This window comes from Pinus tabuliformis, chromosome 5_2 (assembly GCF_031772625.1).
Source record: "Pinus tabuliformis cultivar Carrire ecotype Pingquan chromosome 5_2, CPIR1, whole genome shotgun sequence".
Lineage (NCBI taxonomy): Eukaryota > Viridiplantae > Streptophyta > Pinopsida > Pinales > Pinaceae > Pinus > Pinus tabuliformis.
Genome location: NC_142306.1, coordinates 693,305,339 through 693,323,567, shown reverse-complemented (window position 1 = coordinate 693,323,567; position 18,229 = coordinate 693,305,339). Strand labels below are relative to the sequence as shown.

At 38.1% G+C, this 18,229-nt stretch overlaps 1 protein-coding gene and 1 pseudogene across 2 annotated transcripts in view; both read right to left on the bottom strand.

Moving 5' to 3' along the window:
- The window catches only part of LOC149161012 (Rab5-interacting family protein), a 206,807-nt gene that overhangs the window by 46,383 nt on the left and 142,195 nt on the right, over positions 1 to 18,229 (bottom strand). The gene's annotated exons all lie outside the window — the stretch shown is intronic.
- Positions 15,190 to 15,628, bottom strand: LOC149161013 (cysteine proteinase inhibitor A-like; annotated as a pseudogene).

Below are 18,229 nucleotides of genomic sequence, written 5' to 3'. Positions count from 1 at the left end.
AAATTAGACTCCAATGCCCCCAGTAAATGATTTACAACATCACCTACTGGATCTAGGTCAAAAGAAGTTGAGCAAACAGTGAAAGGGAGATTTGTTTCATTTTTTAACGAGCATGACACAGTAAAAGAACTATGCTCAAAGGACCTTGTTTCATTTTTTAATGAGCTTGACACAAGACAAGGAACTATGCTCAAAGGACCTTGTTTCATTTTTTAAAGAGCTTGACACAGGAAAAGGAACTATGCTCATGGATTAGATCATGGCCTCCAAAAGGCCATGGCTTCTAAGAGGTTCTCATCAGATGGAAGAACAATGCTCTGGAAGGTATCCAAAATCCAACGGAAATATCAGACTCCAATGCCCACAATAAATGATTTACAAAATCATCTATTGGATCTAGGTCAAAAGAAGTTGAGCAAACAGTGAAAGGTTCCTCTTCATTAGTAGATACAGGCATGGTACAGATTGCTACATAATTGACCTATGGTGGGGGATATATCACTTGCATATTTGGACCATTTAAGGAAGTCGGATGATTGGCAGTCAAACCAGGACCAACAAATGAAAGTTGATCGATAGTTACTATTTTTCCATCATGCGGGAAACACATCACTCGAAAGAGTGTGGACACGACAGTGTTCATAGTATAAACATAGTCTCACCCCAAGAGCAAGTTGAAATACAAGGGCCCATGACAACCATAACATCAAATACATACAGTGTTTCCTCCTAAATTAACAGGCAATGAGGAAGGATCCCTAAAGGGTCACTGGTTCTTCTGTTAAAAGCTAATAGATTCAAAGCAACAGACACAAGTTGTGGAGAACCCAAAGCTTGCCAAGCATTGGAGGATAGAAAGCTAACGAAAGCACCCTCGTCAATAACAGTGTGAAATATGTTCGTCTTACAAGCCTTTTCCATGACATGGAAGGGCATGTAAGAAGGAAGACAAGGTCCTGTCAATAGGCTCCAATTAAAAGCAATAACCTCGTTACCAAAGCATGTTGTTTCTTCTTTGTGAAAAAAACCTCATTACTTGGAGGGGGTTCCGTGACAACAGGGAAAATATCCCCTTGTTCAGTAGAATCAGAAGAAACAAGAACCTGAGAGGTAAGATCCCCACTCTCTACGGGGAAAGCACGATCGACTGAAGGTGAAATCAGGGCAACCATTTTCTCAACCAATGGTTGGTTGGGAACAGAATCATGGGATTCACATTCAGAGAGAGTGGGATTGATTGGATTCGGATCATCAACTAGTGGAAGATTGGGAGAAAGCTTTGTCGTCGTTGAGAAGTTGTAAGGTTTTCCAACACTTTTGAGGCTTCATCCATATAAGGACAAAGTTGAATAAGATGATTCCCCTCACATAACCTACAAAAACTTAACTTTACACCAACATGATCTCTAGAGGTAGATGAAAAAGGTTGATGTGAGCTTGTAGACCACACTTCTAATACCTGTGGAATACTAGGGCAATCTCTAAGAAGGTGGTCACCCTTACAAAGCATGCAAGGGAACTTCACTTTACGGGGCTTGATGGAAAGTTTCTCGACATTAGTTGCATATTAGTTTTCATTGCATTTGAAAATTAAGAGGAAAGAAAAGAAAATTTTCATTATTTGCATCATATAGGGTTTTTGAATTTAAATTGGAACAATTGCATTAAAAATATCTACTTAAGAAGCTTTGTTTGTTGCATTACTCTTTGTTTCTTCCCTCTCGTACATAGATTTTCATTGAAAATAATAGAGTTCTTATTAACATGCTAGATTGCATTGTAGGGAATTTAGGGGAACTCGTGGTGAGCCTTGAAACTGAAACACAATCAAAGATCAACTCTAAAATTTACTCAATCAATCTAAGGAGCATTTGGAACATTAACACAAACATATAGAGGTCTAGGCTAGAGACATGTTTCAACGTCATTAAACGTAGGATTTGTCGTTACTTGTCTGTGTTACATTCACTTATGCAACTCTCGAGCTTCCAAAGTTAACCTAGCTTACAAATGATCCATCGGTTTGGCTACAATCACTTGTTGAAGATCGAGGGTAAAAAGCACTCGGAACTCACTCACAAAAGGTAAAAATGAAAATGGTAAAAATGAATTCACTTTTTGTCTATTTATGGTCAATTTCATTATTATTTTATTATATTTTTATTATGCTGACCTAATTTTACCATATTACATGTATTTTTAATCTTTTGATGATGTTCTGAGCAAGTTTAAAGCTATTTGAAGGATCTTATGATGATTTTCAATTTAAAACAAGTCATTTTGATGAAAGAGCATATTTTTATCGCTTTTTCGGGATCTATAAACTCACGAAAAAAGAACCCCCTAGAGTCCTCTTTCAACTCTTTTCAGACTCCCTAGACATGAAAAGATCGTCGAGCACTTGTTTTTCGAACTTGTTAAAGTAAATGAAAAGACGTCTTTTGTCCAAGTAAGTTCCTTTCCGTATTCCAATCTCTCTAAGGAAAACACTGATTCTCTTTGTCCTTTGTTGTTCTAGATCAGACCATTAGATCTAGGGAATTCATTTTTGTCCGCGAAAATGAAAATTCCATATAACAAGCACCCTATGTTGGTTATGGTGGTTCAACCACCTAACCCCTAACTCAATATTTTAAGATTATATTAGAAACATTTTGACATTAATGTCTACTAACATAAAGTCCACATAATATAAAAGACACATTTAATACTAAATAGGAGTTCATTGTACTCCTCCAAAATTCTCCTCTATAGGGAAGGCATGTTTGATGTTACCAAGGGAATATTGGTGCTTTCATGAGCAAGTATCTGCAAACATGTAATTTGGTTTGGAGCCATGTAATACCCACTTCCATGCTTCAAGTTCACAAATTCAACTACTTTGATGGTAGGCATATGGCCCTATCCATCTCACTAACTTTCGTACCCTAACAACCCAATTGCCTTTGTGCATGAAATCAATTCAATGAGGAAGGATTGCTCAATTGACATAAGGAAGGCTCCTATGGCATGGAGTTCAATCTACTCAATTACTCCATATTTCTCCAATGCTTTTCCAAAACACCTCCAATATTCATGTTCAGTTAAGTGTAATTCGATATAAATCTCCCCTAAAAATCCTTGGCACTACTGAAATTTGGATGTCAAAAACTAGATAAAATTTGGCATCCACTTACAACTAGATACAAATATGTGCAACTTGCATCTTGGTACTAAGTTAAGGGCATAGTTAGCATGTAAAAAGAATATTATGAAAATGAATGCAATCATTGAAAAAGATTCCTAACAAGGGCATGTTACCTCCCAATCCTGCACTTCAAATGTCAAAGAAATTAGGCTTGAGGCCAAGGCAAACCCCATAAGGGGAAAACCCAAAAATTCTTCTTCATGAGAGAGAGAGAGAGAGAGAGAGAGAGAGAGATACATCAGTACATCAAAGGCATTATCAAGATAACCAAACCAATACCCAAGAATAAGAGAGATCCCAAGAAAAGTCGCAAGCCTTCCTTCCCTCAGAAATTTTGGCCCTCCTTCATTTTGAAATTCATTGGACCAAAGCTCAATGATAGATAGATCAATGTGTCAAATGAGGAGGGTACCTCTCCTTTATATAGATTTACAAATGGGGTTCGAATGGGTGCTTCTTGGGACCAGCCGCCTTGAAAATTTTGGAGGGAAAAAAATAAATTCAAATTTGCTAATTTAATTTTTTTCTTTCTATTCTTTAATTTTCATCGATGGAAATGTCGACCATGGCTACAATTCTCAACACTTCCTCTTAGCCTAGGAGGTATTTTCATTCTTTGTCATCATAAGGAAAGCAAATAGAATCACAATCCAATTTCAATGGTCCCTCTCAACCAGGGAGGTATTCGTAAATTGCTACATAGATCTCTTCTTGGTTGAACAATGATGTCTCGATCCACAACAGATGATAGTGGAGATCAATTTACCACAACCAAGTCCATGGCAATCACATTTGACCTTGGAAAAGATCACACACACCTTGCTAGACTCTAGGTCAAGCTCCATGATCTAAAAGAGTATATCATAGATCTCAACTCAGATGTACATGTCTCAATCATAAGGAAAGTTAACAGCTACATCATTATCTCATCTCATCTCATCTCGAAAGAATGATCCACAATGACGATAGGGGAGATTGATTTACCACAACCAAGGCCATGGAAATCATAAATGACCTTGGTAAAGATCACAAGCACCCTATGTCCATTCACTGACCCTCACCCAACTTGATTCTCGGTAATCAAGCGGTAGAACACCAGCATCCAATACTTAGGGAGATCAATTTACCATAACCAAGTTCATGGTAGTTGCATCCGACATTAGGTAAAGATCACTCACACACCTAAGTCTCCTCACCCACTGGACAGATGGGTGGCAATCTCGGCAAGCTTAACCAAGTCCATGGTCCTTGGTCAATAAGGACACAAGGTGGCTTGCGGATAGGATGCATACTGGGGCATGTACGAGGAGGGATACATTCTCCTTCACCCCAAGTTGCTCTCTAAAGAATAAGAACTTTGCTTTCGGCAAAGGCTTGGTGAGAATTTCTACATCCTGCTCATCTGTTGAGATGTGTTGGAGCCTCATTGCTCCTCTCTATACCATATCTCAGATATAGTGATACTTGATCACGATGTGCTTCGACCTATCATGGAATACTAGATTCCCTAAAAGTTTGATCCTGCTTTGATTGTCACAGTGTAGCACGGTCGTATCTAGCACATGTTCAAACAGCCCTGCAAAGGGCTTCTGCAACCACACTGCCTCACAGCTAGGCATACTAGTTGCTATATATTTTGCCTCAGTTGTACCGAGAGTGACAAATTTCGACTTTCTACTCATTCAGGAAATCATGGCAAAACCCAAGCTAATGCAGCATCCTGATGTGCTCTTCCTGTCAGTGACACTCGCAGCCCAATCTGCATTTGTATCATGATTGGTTTTATGCAACAAAAACATCCATGTCATCTAGGCTACCACAGCACTCAAAAGAGTTAGCAAAATCAGATAATTCTAGCAGACAACAACATCCAGTTGTTCATTCAGCTTCAATTGTGGCTTCTCACAGAAGCAAACAATTGTAGAAATCTCTGTTTTCCCACCCCGGTTTTCAGTTTCTCCTTATTTCTCCCATATAGTTAAATGCCATTTCCCATAACCATACATTTAACAAGCTGGAAAAAATAAATTCGCTGAAAACACAAATTCTGGAAATTTTACAGAATGCTGGAAATTGCAGAAATAAAAATCAGCAGTAATAAACAGCGATTAAAACACATTTAAACACTGAGATTTTTGGTCAATGTGACCCTGGAAAAACCCCCTACAACTCTTGGGGAAAACCAGTTCGAGAGCTCTTCTTTATTTCTGAAAATGCCTTTTTCACAGTGAGAAATATTCAGCAAAAAATCAGCAAGCAAATTTACAACTTATCTCTTTTCCCATGCCTCACAGCAAACTGGAAATTACAACAAACAGGACAGCAATAAATGCTGTACGGCCTCCTCGATTTTCGTGCCCACTTTCAGCATTAAATGTTGTTGTACGGCCAGCATTAAATGCGCTGTACGGCCCTCGTTTTGCGTGCAGAAAAATCAACAAACTGCTCCTCGATTTTTGTGCAAACCACTCCTCGAAAATCGTGCCAAAATCTGCCTTTCACTGTGTGCTGAACCAGCTGTACAAATCTGCTCAACTGCTGCCTTGGAATGTGTGCCAAGCTGTTGTCTCCTTCTCCTCCCTGCTCAGAAATCTCTCTTGCTCTCTTGCTCTCCTTCTCCCAATCTGCTCATGAAAGAATGAATGACCTTTTCCTCCTTTTCCTCCTTTAATCTAACCCCAAGTGACTTTTGGGTGATCCAAGTGACTTTTGGGTGATCCCTAAATCCAATGGCTGAAATAGATTGAGATCTAAGGCTGAGATTAAATGCTCATTTAAATCTCACTTTTTATTTTTTAATTCACCCCACTTTAATAAAGACCCACTTAGTCATTTATTTCCAAAGTCACTTTTCCTTTCTAATTTTTCATTGACTTTATAAAAGTCACTTTAAAATTAGACTTAGTAACTTTATCACTTAAAGTCACTTTTAAATTAGATTTAACTTTATAGAAAAATTACAAAGTCACTTTAGGAGAAAAATTAAATTCTTTTGGACACTTTTCCCTAGGCCAAAGATCAAAGCCTGAGGGAACCACCTGTCCTCTAGTACCAAATTTCAACAACAATCCAACAGATAACAAGTGGCTTCTGACAAAAGCAAGTACCAACAGCCTGCATATCAGTAGAAAAGTGAGCCACAGCCGAATCCATCAGACAATAAGAGGCTTCTCACAGAATCAAACATCAGCAACCAACTTCACAAGTCAGCTACACTTGCAACTTTAATTGAGCAGCAGGCAACGGGATCATTCATGTCATCCAAAATACATCTAGTTCAGATAGAGTTAGTAATGCCAATCAGAGAATCAACTAATTCAACTGCAGAACCTTGTAGCTTCTTCAATTTTTCATCAAGCAAGTGTCCATGGACTTACAATCCATTATGTCACAATCTCACCAGGGATTTCTCCAGGCGTGTGTCAGACTTTCAAACTTACAATTCTTCCCTCTTAGACTAGACGAAGAGGACTTTAGTCCTTGTTAGAAGCACATCACATAGAAAAATCATTGGCTCGTCTTCAGCATCATTCTTCTAGCCAGCTTAATCTTGGAAGTCACACTTATCTTCTTTTTATCATCAATCAAAACATGCTTCAATTTAGTATGTTCCCTCTGAGTCCAAAGCCCATTCAATCACGAGTCACTTGTTCTTATATTCATCTCAATAATTACCACAACTTGGAAGCCTTCATTATGTACTTGCAATCTCCACTAGGAGGCCATGGAAGAACAAATACAACAAAGACAAGAGACTCATAATGAAATGATAATAGGAACAATCAAGAAGTTACTTATCTTTAGTGAGTGTGTCAGCTCCCTCTCGACCTTAGACTCCTTGGATCCAATCAATTTTATACAACTCATCAAGGCGTTAGTCAACAAGGAATTCACAGCATGAAGGCGTCCATATTATTGACCTTATCCACATCATCGTCAAAGAGCTAGGGTTTCTTCTTACAACAGATGCAAGTTTGTCCATAAGCTCTAGCTACATACATGTCTTTCAAAGCTTGACAAAGCTTTAGGAACAATAACGTTCTATCATCATCAATATGTTAGTACAAACCCAGCAGCAATACTATCATCTGCAATATTATATCCTCATACATTAGCACCAACAGCTATACAAGGCATCAATTATTATAACAGGCATCCATTATACTTGGTGAATGAAATCAAGTGCAACTTTGCTCAGTCATCAGGACCCATCAGAATATATGACAGCAATATAAAACATCAAGAGTGTCTCTTGCTCAACAATGGTTTAGAACCAGCCTACATCCATCTTAACTCTAGATCTATCAAGCACCGAGAGGGATCAAATCTAGGGTGGATCTAGGAGTTTAGATGTTGATTTCTAATCCTATTTGATATATTTTTATTTATTTACCATACCTCTTTATATCTCTTTTATATTTATTTATTTACCATACCTCTTTTATAAATATGGTATTTGGCCCATGGTATTAACATGGTATTTGGCCCATAGGCTTCACCTAAATAAAACTTATTTTTTGAGTTTTCGTAAATATAAAGAGGTTTTATTTATTTACCATACCTCCAGTTTATTTATATTTTTATTTATTTAACATACCTCTTTTTTGAGTGTTCATAAAACTCTTTATATTTTAAATTTATTTTGTGTTTATACATAATAATAATTTGATTGATTTTTAAATAGGGCCAACATTAGATTAAAAATGTTAAATGTTAAACATTACATGTTAAATGTTTACGTTTACATTTACATGTTTACTGAGATCTACCCCATACTGGGCTGTAGAGTACCTCTTGACGCAACAAGAAAATATCAAGAGACAAAATCATTACCCTCAATTTTCAAACCTTCTTTAGCTGTCAAGATTCTCGATCTGTCATATAGTACTTCTTTTGTTCCTCAAGGCAATTAACTACACATCAACAAGCACTATGCACAGGTATTATATCAGCCAGGCAATTTACACATGTACTACTGACAGACCATAATCATGCGGCTAGGGCTTATCTGAATTTCAGTGGCAAATTTTAAGTTTCCTAGCTAGGGTTTCAAACCCTTGTTACAACAGAATTCTCCTTCAGATATGTCCTAGAGCTCACCACTGAGAGGCTAATCCTCTCACTATATCAAATTACTCATAAAATAGATCAAGGGTCATAGTTAGGCTTGGTTGACCTAACATGAGTGCACAAAAGTAGCATTCCACTGGGAGATTTAGTCCATGACATCTTCAAATATTCCATGTTTCAAAATACCCTAATCAAACTAGGGTGCTCAAAGCCATATCTCACAATTTAATACCAATGCAACGCTTAGATCGTCATACAAAATGAATTGTTCTCTAGAGACGGAGAGCAAACATATCAGAAGCAATATCATGATGATGAAACGAATCATATGTATGGAACAGCAATAGATGAGCTAGGGTTTGAAATTTGATCGACCGGTTAGATAGGTCGGCTCTGGCTTGCTTTAACTATGCCTCAGAGATATGCCTAATTGTCACCAATCCACTGTAACAGCTTAGACGGACTACTCTATAGCAAACAGATCATTTTTGTAGCTTACCTCGGACCCTCAGATCTTCAGACCTTTGCCAGCCAGAGATATACCATATTTCTCAAGGTTCAAACTTCTTTGGATTGAAGCACGGATGCCACACAGACTTGCATAGTCCCACAGTTATGGCCTCAAACTTCCATAGGTTCGCAATTCTTTACAGTGCAATAAGCCTTGATCGAAATACCCTTCTTCTACCACAGAGATCTTAAAAATTTGGTTGCCATAGGTTGCTTGCATAACAAAATCTCGGCTCTGGCTTGCTTTAACTGTGCCTCAGAGATATGCCTAATTGTCACCAATCCACTGTAACAGCTTAGACGGACTATTCTATAGCAAATAGATCATTTTTGTAGCTTACCTCGGACCCTCAGATCTTCAGACCTTCGCCAGCCAGAGATATACCATATTTCTCAAGGTTCGAACTTCTTTGGATTGAAGCACAGATGCCACACAGACTTGCATAGTCCCACAGTTATGGCCTCAAACTTCCATAGGTTCGCAATTCTTTACAGTGCAATAAGCCTTGACCAAAATACCCTTCTTCTACCACAGAGATCTTAAAAATTTGGTTGCCATAGGTTGCTTGCATAACAAAATCTCGCATATATATATATATATAGATATATATGGTGATAAGGTGTGGCAAGCACTCTATAGTGAACAAAGATGTTCATATTCATGACACAGGAGGCCAGTAGAGATATCAACAAGGTGCCACGTAGAGCAACTAACCTCAGAAAATTGAACTTTAAAGTAGTTAGCCTTAAATCAATCACAGAGGAAGGTGCCCTAGACCTTCGCATGAATATAATTGATTTTCGCTAGACCCTTCGCATGAGAGATAGGAACAAGACATATAGACCTTCGATAATATGTGGTCATTTATCAATCACTGGATCGAACCTTATTACTTTGGATCTCTTGTAGTAGAACAGTCTTTGGACCTTCTATAAACTCAGACTTCGAATCTCCTTTGGACCTTCTGAAGTAACACAGAACTCGAACTTTGCACCTCTTTTAGTTGCACAGAGCTTGGATGAGTTGCAGACTTTGCATGGCATAAGAGACAAGGTCAAGAACAGACCCTCGGACCTCCTATACAGACTTCTGACTTACTCCACAGACTTCGTACTAGATCAGACTTCAACAGGATGAGTCATCCGAATTGGCCTTCACCTTACCAATGGTGTAATTTGCAAGAACTAAGTAATAATGAAGTTCTTCCTATGATGTTGCATAAGGTATGTCTATTTTGTTTCCTAGAATCAAAAAGGTACAGTCATCAATGAATCATATGTAAGCAGTGCATCTAGCTCCTTCCTTGATTCTGTAAAGCGCTCTTTATATAACAGCATCCACCTTAGCACAATAATGTTTCCATACCTTCCTAGCAATCTGGTGGCCACCCAAATCGAAAGCTTTGAATTTGATTTTCCCAATACTGAGTTCCTCTGATGTAGGATATTGTGTAGGCACAAGCCTAGAGTGGCCAGAATACTATAGGAACACTACACAAAAAAACCTGGATTGATTGGGATCCCAGATAATATTTTGAAAACTGATCTGAGGCTTATTTACCTTAGATCTGCTTCTAAACTTGAATATATGCACGGAATCTCAGATCAAATGTACAAAGATAACCATCAACCTTATGTCACAAAGGAATAGATTCATTTGGACTTATTTAATCTTGTCATAGTAATAGTCTTTGCAAGAAACAAAAAAAACGCTAATGTTGAAACAAATTCGGCCTATACAACTCCTCTCAAACCTGCAGCATTTCCTTCAAGAAGACCTTTTTCACCTGCGTTGGTCCATCAAAGAATGTGGCCCTCCTTCCTGCAATGAACCAGGCCTTATGTCCCTCCAATATTCTACTCATAGGAGTCTTGGCCCTCACCTTAAAACCAGTACTTTGGTGGCCTGTTACAAAGAGATATTCAACCCAAACCTTGTGCCAAGAACTTTAAACAATCTTGGCCCGATCAGACTACTCCAATGCCCCCCCCCGGCTCTGATAACACGTTGATTTTTACTAGGGAAATGCTAGAACAATTTTCTTTTATAAATCACAGCTTCAAACAATCATTATTAGCATTATAATTTTACATCATTAATCAATTATAAGAAAGTTCATTCATCAACATGAAAGAACAACAGTAAATCACAGTAGAAACAAAAGAAATCACCAAGAAACCATGAGACAAGAGACACGGAAATTAGGCCTGAGGGCAGGGCAAACCCCACAAGGGAGAAACCCAGAAATTCTTCCTTATGAGAGAGAGAGAGAGAGTTCAAGATACATCAGTACATCAGAGACATCATCAAGATAACCAAACCAATACCCAAGAATAAGAGAGATCCCAAGCAAAGTCCCAAGCCTTCCATCCATCAGAAATTTCGGCCCTCCTTCCTTCTAAAATTTGTTGGATCAGAGCTCAATGATAGATAGATTGATGTGTCAAATGAGAAGGGTACCTCTCATTTATATAGATTTCCAAAGGGGGTTCGAATGGGTGCCTGTTGGGCCCAACAGACTTGAAAATTTTGGAGGGAAAAACATAAATTCAAATTTGCTAATTTATTTTTTTTCTTTCTATTCTTCAATTTTCATTGATGGAAATGTTGACCATGGCTACAATTTTCAAATATATTTTATATAGGGTCTACCCCCTTTGGTTTCACTAAGAGTTAGCCTAGACGGAGGAGTTGAGAATTCAATGACAGCCTCAACTCGAGACTTGCCCCCAAGGCCACACCAAGTGGAGTTAAAGATTTTCTCCACAATAATCCCAGGTGTGGATTAAGGCGGCAACAGTCCCCATGTTTAATTGTAAATCGCTTATGTCATATTGTTTGGTGTTTCAGAGGTTTAATTTTTCAATTATATTTAACTCGGGAATCACTAATTGGTTAGCGAGTTTAGGATTTATATAATTATTATCGTCGGCGGGCGAGATAGAAATAGTAACATCTTTTCCTGCAAGAGTCCCGTTAATTGTAAATAGCATTGAAGCATAGTTATATGAAGTTTCTGAAAATCTTCCTTTCTCTTCCGTTATAGACTCCATTCTTTTCTCTTCAATGATTGACCCCATTCTGCTTTCGATCAAAATACCGTAATATTTTTCTTTTAACTTGGTACCTTTTGACTTCTAACCTAGAGTTTCCTTTTATATATAATTCTCTGTACATTTTTCTTGATATGGTCTTAACAGATTTACTTGGATGAGTAGGAATAGACTTATCTTGCTTTAGATTGAGGCAGATATACATTTTGTAATTTCAACTTTGACAGAACAGAAATGCATAACTTTCAAACACCTTGCTGATATTGACAGAAGCAGATTGGATAGTTTAGGATCAATTTTGGAATATTATTTGTCTATCTTCTGAGATCCTTTAGACTTGGAGCCTTACTGCAGCAAACCAATGACCTTGGCTTCGTAATCAGCTTCTATTATCAGCTCGAACTTTATAGACATGATCTTGGTCTGCAGAGAGGCTTGGACTTATACTTCATAAATTTGGATCATGCCCCATTATATACCATAGTTACTTGGACAGAGAGAACCTGGATCTGCACCATAGTATTACAGTAGCTCAGACTGTAATTACAGAGATGTACCTCAGGAAGTTCAGATCTTATCACAGATTAAATCTTATCACAGATTAACCACAGGAAATTTCGGACTCTTTCTCAAAGAAATACCACAGGAAATTGCATTGAACATAGATTGATAATGGCAGAATGGAGTGAGAGATTCTTCAAACAGGGGGGTAAATCTAGGTCAGTTGACAAGCCCTAAAGGTGGACTTAGATGACTTTATTTCTAGGGCTGCTCTTTCATCATAGCTCTGATACCATGTTGATTTTTAGGTTGCCTTCTATACAGATAATTACTTCTAATGATTTTGATTTTTCCACACTTATTTATTACTCATTATTCCATAATTAAGAAATTATAAAGAAGACATCAACAATATATTAGGATCATGAAGAGACAACCACACAAAGAACACAAGAGATTACCCTGGGAAAACCCACATGGGGAAAACCCAGCAATCCTTTCCTTAGAGAATCAAATTCGACAAGAAATATCAAAGTCAAATCTATGGACAAACTGACAAACTGACATACAAGAGCATCCACCAAGTGTCCAAGTCAGCCCTCCTCAATCTGATTGTAATCGCATAGATAACATAGAAGATTTGGCTCCCTTCTTCACAGAGATGTACCTCAGAATTTTGGCCCTCTGTCACAGATGCAAACCACAGAACTTCGGCCCTCTGTCACAAATGTGAATCACAGAACTTTGGCCCTTCTTGCACAACAGATATAATCACCAAATTCGGCTCTCTTCCTCAGCAAACGAATCACAGGAATTTTGTCTTTTTGCACTGAGATAGTCATGGAACATTCAGTCTCCTAAATCCACAGCAATTCAGCCTCTTCGCACAGGAACAAACCACAGATAAGCTCGATCTTTCAAAGAGATATATCACAGAGAAAATTTGACTTTCCAAGAGACTTTTATGCCTTCGATCTGCTCTTTTACTAGCTTCGTAAATATCAAAGTCAAACCTATGGACAAACTGACAAACTGACCTACAAGAGCATCCACCAAGTGTCCAAGTCAGCCCTCCTCAATCTGATTGTAATCACATAGACAACATAGAAGATTTGGCTCCCTTCTTCACAAAGATGTACCTCAGAATTTTGGCCCTCTGTCAGAGATGCAAACCACAGAACTTTGGCCCTCTGTCACAAATGTGAATCACAGAACATCGGCCCTCTGTCACAAATGTGAATCACAGAACTTTGGCCCTTCTTGCACAGATATAATCACCAAATTCGGCTCTCTTCCTCAGCAAACGAATCACAGGAATTTTGTCTTTTTGCACTGAGATAGTTATGGAACATTCAGTCTCCTAAATCCACAGCAATTCAGCCTCTTTGCACAGGAACAAACCACAGATAAGCTCGATCTTTCAGAGAGATATATCACAAGAGAAAATTTGACTTTCCAAGAGACTTTTATGCCTTCGATCTGCTCTTTTACTAGCTTCATATGCCCAGAGATATATTGCTTGTTGCTCAGACGAATTGTGGTTGGGACTAATGACTTCAATTTATAGCCAATCATGAGGTCGAATGGATGCCAAAGGAGGCTGAGATGGCTTGAGGGGTAAAGTGCCAACTTGGACAACTTGTGGCTCCAATATAAAATTTAAATTTATCTTTTAATGAATACAAAAATAATTTGATTTTTCAAATGAGCATGAAGACCATGCTTTACAAGTACATCATAAATATGAAGACCAACCATAGCTACAAAATTCAACAAAAGGAAGAAAGTTGTGCCCTAAGGAAGGGCCAGCAGTCTGGAAAAAGGAGTTTGAGCCCTAGTTTGAGGGATGGCTGATCTAGCCGCAGGAGAAAGGAGAAGCAGGCTACATGGAACAGCTGTGTGGCAATCAAGGCCAGTTAGATGATCCAAAAATAAAATATTATCATAGGTTATAAAGTTAGAATAAAATAATTATTAATTTAATATTTTAAATTAATAATTATTAATCTAGAATATTTAATTATTAAATGTAGACATTTAGAATTAGAATATTGTTGTAAAAAGATATGACTCTACAAATGTGTCGTATCTTAGGCTCTAATTTAGGAGAATTGTTAGTAAGTTGTTTAAATAGCTTTTATTGTAAATGGACACTTGTTATTTTATAAGTGATCCATAATTAGAGGTAGTTAGGACATTGAGCTTATAAATAGCTCATTGCAAGAGTGTTTTGTTGTTCGGGTGTAAACTCTTGCAAAATTCCAGATGTAATTTATTTTCTTATTAATAAAATTACATGTCTGAGGACACTTCTGCATTATTGTGGTATCAGAGCTCCAGTAATGCTACAACTGATGTGAGGAGGAGATTCCAGCTCTACAAGCACACGGAAAACTCCATTAATTTGGCGCATGTGAAGACAAGAGTTCATTCCAATTACCAAAGAGCGCCAAGAGTTCATTCCCGTTACCAAAGAGCGCCAGCACGTCACCAAAGAGACCTAGCACATCACATCCTGTTCAATGTCTATTGAGTATAAATTATCTTTTGGCGTGATTTGGCGACGGACTTGATCTTTTGCATTTCTCTCTTCCTGAGAGAATTAAACTGCTTGAGTGAATTCCTGCAATCATAGTTCATTGGCTCTCCTTCGTAAACAAAGATAAGTATGACAAACCCTAGTTCTGCAATCTCTTACTAGCATTTCTTTAACAATCTTTTGGCTCCTTCAATTTTCTTGCCTTCGCCTGGTTTGTAAATTGCCGCTCTCGAGCGTTATACAGCAGCTTTATATTGCATCTTGTCGCCCGATTCCAACATTGTTTTATTTACGTTTTTCTATTTTTACATCCATCTTGGAAGAGGCATCAACTATCTTGCTTGCCGCCAAGATCAGTTCTGGAAATAGAGGGTTGCTCCATAGGCTTAAATTCCTGCAAAACGCTTGAAATTCTCCCAGGGTTTGACCCACACCTTGGCAGTGTACAGCTTGGGCTTATTGCCGTCCTCGGCCTCTATGGTCAGATGATACATAGTCCCCGCTACCACTTGCTCCTTTGCCGCCACCACTCGACGAAACAGTATATCGTCATTCTGCTGCTTGTTGTGTTCATCAACGGCAAAGCACGCAAGCTCGAGCGTCTCTATTGAGTTCTAACAATCTTTCACATCGCATAATCCTCCAACAATTGCCATGGTCACTGCCCCCCTGCTCCTACGGATACCAATTGCAATCAAACACAACACAAATATACCAAAAACAATTTGGGATTTGGAGTTCGAATCTTCCAAAACTGGCGGCTTCATCACGGGAGAGAGGGCGTGAAGAATAAGGACCAAAGGCCCTATACAGAGTAGAAGAGGTCTAGGATTCGAACCGCTACCTCGCCACCAGCAGCCTTCTTGCATACAACCTCATGTTTAAAAGCATTGGGAAAGTAAAATGCTTTTACTTGAAAAGTTGGTAAAGTAAAGTTTTTTTTTAAATCACTCTTATAAAGTGATTTTCAATTTTGTAATTAAATGGAGAGATAAGGTATATATATTTTTATGTAATATTTTATTATTATTGGAGTAATAAGGATTTTGTAATATTTGTGGAGTACTAAGGTCTTTTGTAATTTTTGGAGTAATAAGGAGATTCCATTTGTATTTTTTATTTTGGAGAGATAGGAGTGACATTGTAACTCAAAGTAATTTTACTTTGAGAGAGGGTGACATTTTTTTACCACGATTTGCAAGAGCTTTGTAAAAATCAAATTTCGAAAGTTCCTTTGTAAATATTTGAGAAATTGACTAGAGCCAAGTGCAAAGCTCAGTCATTTTTCTGCTCTTTCAACGACTGTACGAGGGTCAAGGCCAAGCCCCGATAGATCGCTTTTTGCGTAGTGTGTTGCATGTTGTGTTGCCCATCTTGATATTTTTTCTGAGCTTGATTCTTGGTGTGAAGCTTCAACACTACAATGTCAAAGTTGATTAATTTTTTTTCTGATTCCGACAAACTTGAAGGCACAAAATCTTACAAAACATGGCAACGCCTCATCGAAAGCACTCTCATTTATAATGAACTTTGGCATGATATATGTGATGGTGATATTAAGCCAAATAAACCCACAGATGTAGTTGCACTAGCAAAATGAGAAGTTAAGAATGCCAAAGCATTAGCTTTTATTAAATCTTCTATTAATGATGAAATGTATGTCCATATAGCAAATGCTACAGATGCATGGTCTGCTTTGCGAATTTTTAAAGACTTCTTTGATACTCGCCTGAATCAAAGAAAGTTGATCTACAATTAAAATTGTTGCAACAAAAAATGACTGAAGGAGGTGATGTCCTTGAATACATCTCCAAACTTAAGAATATTAAGCAGGAAATCATTAATGTTGGTTTTCAAGCAATAGATGATAGTTTTATGGTCACAATTTTAATTGTTGGACTTCCTTCTTCCTACACACATTTTTTGGAAACTCTACAATTCACTGGAAAGTTAGAGAAGCTGAAGTTTGATGAGCTCTATGAAATGTTGACCCAACATGATAAAACCTTTGGGAAGAAAAAGAAAGTTGGTGAAGATGTCTTTTTCACAGAGGCCAGCACTAGTAAATCATCAACTAACAGTTCTAGAAGCAGAGGCAGAGGGAATTTCAATCAGAATCAACCAGCACATAATGTACAAGTAGTGGCCGAAGCCAAAGCAGACGAAACAACTTTAACAATGGCAACAGTTCAGGCAGAAGTAATTTTCAAGGCAGAGGAAACAATCAAGAAAGAGGCTATTTTCAAGGAAGAGGAAATAATCAAGGTAGAGGACAACCTCAAAACAGAAGTCAAAGCAGAGGCAGAGGACAGTCTCTAGGAAGAGGAAGAGACTTAAGTCAAATTGTGTGTCGAAGATGTAACAAAGTTGGACATTATGCTGAAGATTGTCGAACTTCTATTGATAAAATACCCAAGTTTCATCAGCACTCAGCACAATTTGCAAATGATCAAGATGATGATGGTTCAGAATATGTCTTTACTTCTTCGTCGGCATTACAACTTTCCTCCTATCTTAAAAGTGATTATGAAGATGCTTGGATCTTGGATTCAGGAGCAACTCAGCACATGACTTGTCGACGAGACTTCTTTTGGAATTTTCAAGATTGCCAACTTAATTCCATCTTTCTTGCAGATGATACAAAACATACTCCTTATGGAAGAGGTGCAATTAAAGTTTCTCTCCCTAGCATTGGAGAAAAATGATTTCAAATGTATGGTATGTAACAACCTTTAAGAAGAATTTGTTATCTTTAGTCACGATTTGACAACAGGACATTAGGTAATTATGGAAGATGGCTTAGTTAAGATCTATGTCACAGGGTTCGGCGAACCTGAAGCTTCAGGTTCGAAATTCGCCGAACCCGAAAATTTTTTTTTCAAGTTCGTTCAGGTTCGCCGAACCTGAAAGGCGAACCTCAAGGCGAACCTGAACGAACCCGAACCCATCGAACCTAAACGAACCTGTTCGAACCTGAAAAATTCGAACCTCAAAAATCGAACCTAAAAAACGAACCTGAACGGATCAACGCGAATTTCAAGGGTTTTTTTGAGGTTCGATGGTTTTTTTTTTGGCGGTTTTAGTTCCCTGTTTATGATAAAACCTTGGGTCACAAACTGGTTTTATTCATTGCTTCCCGCCAAGATCTTCTTTATAAACCACGGTGTTGGAGGCATTTGGCACAAGCTGTCGAGTGGTTTCAGCCTTCAGGTTTGATTTGTTATTGCTGTGAGCCTGCTGCCTGTGAGTCGTGAGTGTGACTGTGAATCGTGCGTGATTCTGAGAGTGTGGTGACTGAATCGTGCGTGATTCTGAGTGTGGTGACTGGTCTTGCTGCGGCCGGGATCGTGAGGGGATCCCAAATTTTC